This window comes from Dermacentor albipictus, chromosome 1 (genome assembly GCF_038994185.2).
Source record: "Dermacentor albipictus isolate Rhodes 1998 colony chromosome 1, USDA_Dalb.pri_finalv2, whole genome shotgun sequence".
In the NCBI taxonomy this organism is placed as follows: Eukaryota; Metazoa; Arthropoda; class Arachnida; order Ixodida; family Ixodidae; genus Dermacentor; species Dermacentor albipictus.
Window position 1 is genome coordinate 319,314,195 of NC_091821.1, and position 8,831 is coordinate 319,323,025.

Here is an 8,831-nt window from a genome sequence, read left to right on the forward strand (position 1 = left end):
GTGGTAATATGTATAAGCACTGTCCGAATCATACTCCCCCCTACGGCCCCCTCGAAGTAACAGCCCCAAACGACAGATCTTGAAGGCAATGCTTTTGTGTCTTCCAAGCTCCTGAAGCAAATTCAGGAGCTGGAAGATACCGCGTCGGGGGGAGTTCACAGCGTGTGCATACATGACAGGAGCGAGAGGAAAGGCAACGCTAGAAACTCGTTTTCCCTCCACAGCGTCGTATGTGCACATTGCCCTCTGGAGCTCCCTGGCCGTCGCCACATTAGCCTGTTGACAGCTGTAATTATCGGTGACTTTCCTCAGAAGCATCGCAGAAACTGCAGCGATTCCCTTTCTACTAAGATGCGAGTCCAGAGGGGACGCAGATAGAACTGTAGTGAGGAGGGAGGGGAAGAGGCAGTTTCCATACAAGGGAGGAAGGGGGAGGTGACGTGAGAAGTCAGGCAAACCCTGCTACTATACGAGGGCGCTTGCGGGTACGGTACGGTACGTTGCTGCTATTTCTGAAAAGTAAACACCATGCAAATATTTCAAGCGGACAAACTACGCAGGGCGTGCAGAGGCAGAGCTGCATTAATTAAAGCGCACTGCAGGGTCCAGGCGACACTACGGAAGCTGTCGACCGTCAAATCAACATTTTTGTGCCCGCCGCGGTAGCTTTGCGGCTATGGCATTGCTAGAGGCAGTGGATTTAGTTCCAACCGCGGCAGCCGCATTTAGATGGGTGTGAAATAGAAAACGCACGTGCACCTAACTTTTGAGACACGTTAAAGGACATCACGGTGTCAAATTTAATCCGGAATCCGACACTACGTCCAGCCCCGTAACTCAATTCGAGTTTAATACTTCTGACACAATGCGATGTGTCATGTGAGGCAAAGACTATGCTCAAACCTCTCAGAGGCTATCAAATGTCGGGCACAAGAACGCCTCAAGCAAGCACCTCTCCCTGTGTGTTCCGTGTACTGTGCAAACAGCAGTGGTGCCCGCAATGTAACGTTTAACATCAACTCACCAATCTCGTATTAGACTAAGCGTTGAAGAAATTAAGCTTTAGCCGTCAACATCACCGCTAATTATCGTCAGTCAAAGCATACAGCACGGAATGCTTCGCTTACATCGATTCCCACAGTACGTGGGATCTGCATAATTTTTTTTGAGTAGATATCAGTCTAAACTGCAGGTGATAGAGCAAAACGCTATTACTTAGATTTTTCCTGCTGGTGGTGTAAGCTGCGAATTTTTGGCTCTTCTGGATTGTTCAATGTTCTTGACATTGAAAAAATAATTGTGTTGAAAAAGTCAGTGCCCTTCCACTCAGTCAGTAAAAATGAACAGCGAGGCTATGTATGTGAGCCCCTCAATGGCGAACTGCTTAACGCCTGCTTCACCTCCACCACGGGTCGGCCCGGTATTGCACTATCCCCGCGATCGGCCCACGCATGAGGAGGGCTTAACGCTTGCTTCACCTCCGTCGCGGGTCAGCCCGGCATTGCACAATCTTCGGGTCAGCACACGTAGGTAAGCGCTTAATGCCTGCGTCACCTCCGCCACGGGTCGGCATTGTTTGCACTATCCTTGGGATTTTTTTGTACACGCAGACACAATAGTGGGGAAACAAGCCCTCAACAGCTTCGCTGTAAAACACACTTGCTGTCTTCTGATATTTGTTTTACTCATTAAATTTTCGCTGCGAAAGTAATAGAAAACCTGTCATAGTCAAGGATTAGTGTTTAAGGCACGTTTAATGCAAATTTGTGTTTAACATGCATGTAAGCATATTGGTACATTTTCTTTCAGAGTGTCATGTATTTATGTGCTAGTCCTCATGGCTGTCACAACCAGTGGCATGCCTTCATTGGAAATGATATAGTGGTATATCCATGTCTAGAATATGTGTTCTTGTGGTGCAGCATTGAGCCGACATATCCTTCGACCAAACAGTGACTGCACAAGCACACACATTCACCAGATGCATCAACAAAAACAAAGCAGACATCCTCATTTTCACTAACAAGTGACACGGACGCATACAAGCTGAAATGTTTATTTTCTTATTTTTTCAGTGTCTTCAAATGGCAGATGCGCAACCTGCTTACACAATACCTTTCACTGCGGGAAACCTGCACACGGCGCTGATGGCTGCCTTAATGTCACTGGCTTCATATGCATCGCATGCGTTCACAAGAACCCGCAGTTGGCCCAGTGCGTATGGACTGGCGGGAAGATCGAAGCACTTTCTGCGGAAACTATCGACCGCTTTCTCGTAGCACTGAAAGTCTGATATGCTTTTCTTTGCAGTAAGCAAGTGATTCGCTTGTTCTGCGTTTCCGTAGGTAAGCAGGTGGGCGATCTCACGCACCTTTTCTTTAACAAAGGACCTATTAGCCAAAATGTTCTCCAACTTACTCTCAAGGGCTTGCTTTGAACGTTGATCAGTAGCTGCTTCTATCTTCCTTCTCAGAATGGCTACTGGTACGTCGCGACTGTCAACCGCATCCAATGGCACGATCGGTAAAACGACAGGCTCTGCCATTTTTCCACCTTGAAATTGGCTAACAGTCATGGCGCCAATGCGAAGATCTCCGTACTCCTCTACATGGCTTGTGTTCGTCTCCCTCCTGACAATATTGAACTGACCTATCAAGGTCTCCTTCCTCAAGTTTTCTCTGTCCGAGTCTTCCATCCATTTTACGCTGTATACGTCTCCCAGGTATGTTTCACGGATTGGGTCCCAATAGCAGGCGTACGAAGACTCGTCAGGGTTGGCCGCTGTCGTGGCATAGACGCTGACGTTGTTCGCAAGCATGCCGTCGGCAAACATGGAGCCCGATTCACATGCTTCGACGTAGATCACCATACTGCCAAACTGACCCTTATTGTGCATCGACCTGATGGCTTCACTCAGGTTCTTAGCGTATAAGACGTCGTTTGGGAACGCGATCAAGCCCGGAGCGCCGTGATCAGTGAAGTATACGAATATGTGGTCTTGTGGCCCGCTAGCAATCACCTTTCCCGTGCCTCCGCCGCGTGGTCTCCGGCCCTGTAGAACGTCTAGAAAGTTAGCCGGGGTAACCAAATCGCCTGTGTAGTCCTTCACCATTCCCGGATACAGGTTGGAACCGTTGATGTGATTCACGACGACGCCAGGCGTCGGGTTTTCCTCGGCGTAGGCTATGTCGTCATACATCATCACCACGATACGGTTGTCTGGGATGCCATGGTTTCGCAGCAGGTGGTAAGCGTGGCACACATCGGCCTGGTGCCTGTAATTGTAGTAACCACTGGAACCGGCCACCAAAAGCGCCCACAGCTTGACGCTACCTTCATTGTGGTGATTTCCAGTGGGAGCTTCGCCTTGGTATGCTTGACCCATACACCGCAGCGCACAAATGCAGGTAATGCAAGCAAAAATGACAGATGGTGACTGCACCATGATCGTGTTAGGTTCTCCAACGCTTGAGTGGCCTATCGTGGGCGCGCGCTGGAGTCGGAAAGTGCATGCAGTCTTGCTCCTTTCGCTTGCACCCTTCTTGCTGTCCACAATCTGCTCGAGCGTGTATCAAGTGACGGTGTTGACGGCGCCGGCGAGATAGAGGAGGGTGTTCCTATAGGCTGAAGCTGACACCGCTGTCACCCTAGGAATGGCGCCGCAGATGTGCGATTTCGCGCGTGTCATGCGTGTTCGTTTTAACTGCAGACTTCTCTGGAAACAACAAACCCGAGGCGTGCACAAACATTCCTTGTCTCAGTTAACCTCCTCTATATCTTCAGTCTCAGACGGCTTAGATACGCGCAGGTGTTTTGGATGATTGCACTCTTTTCGGCAGCACAAAGTGAATGCCACTCGCCCACTCATGCGATCTTTTATTGTGTGTGGTACTGAATCACAGAACCAGTATAGAACAAAACATGAAATCTGATTAGTTGGCCCTAGCGGCGACGTGTTTTCTTTCTGTCTCTCCTTGCGCCCCACACACGCCTTGCTTTTAGTTGCCTTTAATGTAATACTAGTTCTTACAGTTAATGCGCTAACATTGATACTATCATTGTTTTGCTTAAAAACTGCGGCAGTATGGCAAGTTTGACTACTGAAGAACTTGGTCTTCCGAAATTTTAGCTGAACACGCACAGAAATACACACTACACGAGATAACAACGTAAATGTAAGAAAAAGAAACAAAAGTTTTCACTACTGCTTACCGCGAAGGAAACACTCTACGTGCACGCACCCTATAAATACACAAATAACTTGATATCAGGTTGTAAATCTATGCAAATCATGTGTAATGCAGACTCAACGTACGACCCTTGAAAAACATGAGCATATGAGGATATTTTCTACAGCAGCTTCCGGGGTGCCACTATATACGCTGTCTGAAGATGGTCTTTTCCGTATACGGCACAGAAAACGGGGAATAGGGGAGGGGGGGGGGGGCGAGGTGTACACAACTTCGAGACGCAGACGATGAAAGAATGTGTCTAAGGCCTGTCCTATCTGGTGCTTAGGGAAGAAGTTTAGCGAAGGGTCCATGTTACACTCTAACGATTAAAGAACCGCTCACCAGGCCGCCCACAAGGGAGCTAATTATAGGGCCACGCTGCAACTTTTTTGAGCCTAAGAAACATCACATAAACAAAGAACGAATGCATAAACGGAACTAAACGTTTACTTACTGCACTGCATCGTTCGTAACAACCTCAAAGTCACGTTTTATGTGCGTAGGACAGCTTTTGATCCTTCAAACTTAAATTATGGGGTTTTACGTGCCAAAACCACTTTCTGATTATGAGGCACGCCGTAGTGGAGGACTCCGGAAATTTCGACCACCTGGGGTTCTTTAACGTGCACCTAAATCTAAGTACACGGGTGTTTTCGCATTTCGCCCCAATCGAAATGCGGCCGCCGTGGCCGGGATTCGATCCCGCGACCTCGTGCTCAGTAGCCTAACACCATAGCAACTGAGCAACCACGGCGGGTGATCCTTCAAACTCATTGATCGAGGATAAAATTAAAACCTGCCGCTTACATCGCCTCCGCTTCGCTGTCTACATCAACGTCATCATCATCATATATTTATGTTTACTGCAGGACTAAGGCATCTATCTCCCTGCGATCGCCAATTACCCCTTTCTTGCGCTAGCTGATTCTAACTTGCACCTGCAAGTTTCCTAATTTCATCACGCCCAGCTAGTTTTCTACCGTCTGTGACTGCACTTCCCTTCCCTTGGCACCCATTCTCTAACTCTTATGGTCCGCTGGTTATCTACCCTACCCATTAAATGGCCTGTCCAGCTCCATTTCCCCCTCTTAATGTCAACTAGAACATTGGTTTTCCCAGTTTGCTCTCAGATTCAGACCGCTCTCTTCCTATCTCTTAATAAATCCCATTAAAGCCCAGCGTGACCATATGGTCACGTTAGTTTGCACAGTGGATTTCAATTTATTAAGATTAACAAAACGGCACCAAAATCGCCTTTGACGTGCCGTTTGATAGATTAGAGTTCCCTTTATGGATACCAAGTGGCAGCAGCTGTCAGTCGTTTTGTGGGAGCCCCTCGCAAAGGCAGGAATAAGTAGAATAATATAGCAAGAAAATAAAGAAACCGGTCCCTAATGGGTTGCATTCTTCGTTCCATCGCTCTTTGCGCAGCCCTTAACTTGTTCTGGAGCTTCTTTGTCAGTCTACAAGTTGCCGCTCCACATGTTAGCACCGGTAGAGTGCACTGATTGTACACCTTTCTTTTCAATAATTATGGTAAGCTTCCATTCAGGATCTGACAATGTCTGCCGTATGCACTCCAACTTATTTTTATTCTTCTGTAAATTCCCTTCTCATGATCAGGGTCGCCTGTGAGTAATTGACCCAGGTAAACGTACTTCTGCACAGACTTCTGCACAGAGGTTAACTGGCGATCTTGAACTCTTGTTGGCTTGTTAGGCTATTGATCATTATCTTTGTTTTCTGCATATGAATCTTCAGACCCACTCTTACAATCTCTCTGTCATCATCATCATTGGAAATTTGAATACTTTTCCTGGAGATGTTCGTTCATTGCCATTCATTGATTTCTTGTCTACAAATAATATGTAACGTTATCCACAATGCTGCAATAGCCCCAACTGTACTGCAGTATGTAAACACAAACAAACAAACAAACAAACAAACAAACAAACAAACAAACAAACAAGCAAGCAAGCAAGCAAGCAAGCAAGCAAACAAACAAACAAACAAACAAACAAACAAATCGACGTTATATCGCGAGACAACAATAATAATAATGATAATAATAATAATACCTCAATCATTTGCTGCAACTCGTCCCCAGTGTTGCTGAACAGGACGATGTCATCTACAAATTAACCGAAGGTTGTTGAGAAATTTGCGGTTGACCCTCACTCCTAAACCTTCCTAGTTTAATAGCTTGAATACTTCTTTCTAGCATGCAGTGAATAATACTGGAGAGATTGTCTCCTTTCCTGAACCCTTTCTTTATAGGTAACTTTCTACTTTTCTTGCGGAGAATCAAGGTAACTGTGGAATCTTTGGAGACAGTTTCCAAGATATTCACGTATGTTTCCTGTACTCTTTGATTACGCAAAGCCTCTATGACTGCTGGTATATCTACTGAATGAAATGCATTTTCATTATCTATGAAAACCACATAGAGATTTTAATTGTACTCGGATTATTCCTCGATTACCTCGTTGATTACGTGCATGATGTCCATTGTACAGTATCCCTTCCTGAAGCCAGCCTGTTTTCTTGTTTGACTGAAGTGTTGCCATTATTCTGTTGGAAATCATTTTGGAGAATATTTTATACAATAACGGAAGTGAGCTATTGGGCCTATAATTTTCAATTCTTTAACGTCTTTATTCGTGTGGATTAGTATAATGTTGGCATTCTTGCAGCTTTCTGGTACAAGTCGTGAGGCTTTGCGTATAAAGGGCAGCGAACTTTTCAGGCATGATATCTCCTCCAGCTTTTATTTAGTTGATGGTTATTCCATCTTCTCTTGCCGCTATTCTCCGGGTCATGCCTTGCATGGCCCGCTCATCTTCATCGCTAATTATAGAAGGTATCGTATCGTGTTCATCACTACTTCGAATGAAGGTAGCGTGGCTGCTCTTACATAAGTACATTAGTACATAATTATACTGCTGCTTTTACTGTATCATTGAAAATGCTTATGACATTACCCTGCTTATCTTTCATTGCGTACTTTATGTGCTGTCCTATGGCACGTTTTCTTCTCACTGATTTCATGCTGCGGCCATCTTTTACTGCTTCTTCAATATTTCCCGCGTTATGATTTCGAATATCCCTGATTTTCTTCTTAAAAAAATTCTGGTGTTTTACGTGCCAAAACCACTCTCTGATTATGAGGCACGCCGTAGTGGAGGACTCCGGAAATTTCGACCACCTGGGGTTCTTTAACGTGCACCTAAATCTAAGTACACGGGTGTTTTCGCATTTCACCCCCATCGAAATGCGGCCGCCGTGGCCGGGATTCGATCCCGCGACCTCGTACTCAGCAGCCCAACACCACAGCCACTGAGCAACCCCGGCGGGTGATTTTCTTCTTGTTGATCAGTTCTGACAGTTCAGGGAATTCTATCTGATCTCTTGAGTTAATACTTTCATGCTTTGCTCTTACTTTATTAGGTCACTTTTTATTTGGGAGAGCTTAAATGCTGGTTGCCTTGATGCCTTACCTCCCAACTCAATTGCTGCTTCTGGAATTAGCCTAGTAAGTGTTTCATTCATTGCCTCTAGCTTTATCTTCTCATTCCTGTTCTAAAGCTGCACATTTATTTGCGAGCACCAGCCTCGATTTGTCAGCTTTTGCCCTTACTGCGTCTAGGCTGACCTGTTTGTTCATGACTTTTACTCTTCCTCTATTCAAATTTAGAGAAATCCTAGACCTCATTAACCTATGGTCACTGCACTTACCCTACCTGACACTTCTATACATCCTGCACTATGCTGGGATCGGCAGAGAGTCTGACATCTATAAATATTTCCTTTCTTGTTTTCCATTAGGATTTTTCCAGATCAAATTAGTGCGCTTACTGATGAAGAGATTCATTATTCGGAGCCTATTTGTTTCCACGAATTCTACCAACATCTCTCTTTTAGTGTTCTTAAAATCGATGCCGTAGTTGCCGATTGCCTGTCCCTCAGCCTGCTTTTTGCCCTGTCCACATCACAGTACTGCCTTACGCGCTGCGATCCCATTCTGCCGCCATTTAAATCAGCGCCTCACGCTTCCGCGTAGAAAGCAAACTATGATGAATTACGAAAGTGAGACGGGCAGAATAAACAAGAAAAGAAAAAGAAGATAAAGGCACAGCTAACGCGCCACGTCTGTCATCAGCTGCTAACAAGCTCTCTGCTAGAAAGATGGTGCGTTTAATTTTACCGCGGACTCGCCTGCGATCGATACGAAATGGCAGCTATACATGAAGCAGCTATAGGGTTGAGTAACTCTAGCAACAGCGACACCACGCAGGCTCGAAGCCAGCGCTGTTGTCTGCAGTTTGCCATCGCAGACCAGCTTACTGCGCCGTTACGAGGATTGTTTCAATGTCCCAGAGCGCTGTATATAGCCATGGATCACCAGAAGGGCCAGAAGTAGGAGCTATAGCTGGTGAGAAGAAAAAAAAAACAAAACACCAAGAGTCAGGCGAATCAGGAGCAAGTGCAGGCGTCCTAAAAAAAAAAAAGGGAAGCTGTAATGTAGATAATCGAAACTGGCTGCAGTTTTCGAGAGTCGTTAGAGTTGAAGCGGCCGCTTTGGGCGTCGCTAGACAACGT

The 8,831-nt window shown here is 45.9% G+C and overlaps 1 pseudogene; it reads right to left on the reverse strand.

Moving 5' to 3' along the window:
• Window positions 1–2,038: 2,038 nt before the first annotated feature.
• Window positions 2,039–3,559, reverse strand: LOC135903533 (legumain pseudogene; annotated as a pseudogene).
• Between the last annotated feature and the right edge of the window lie 5,272 nt (window positions 3,560–8,831).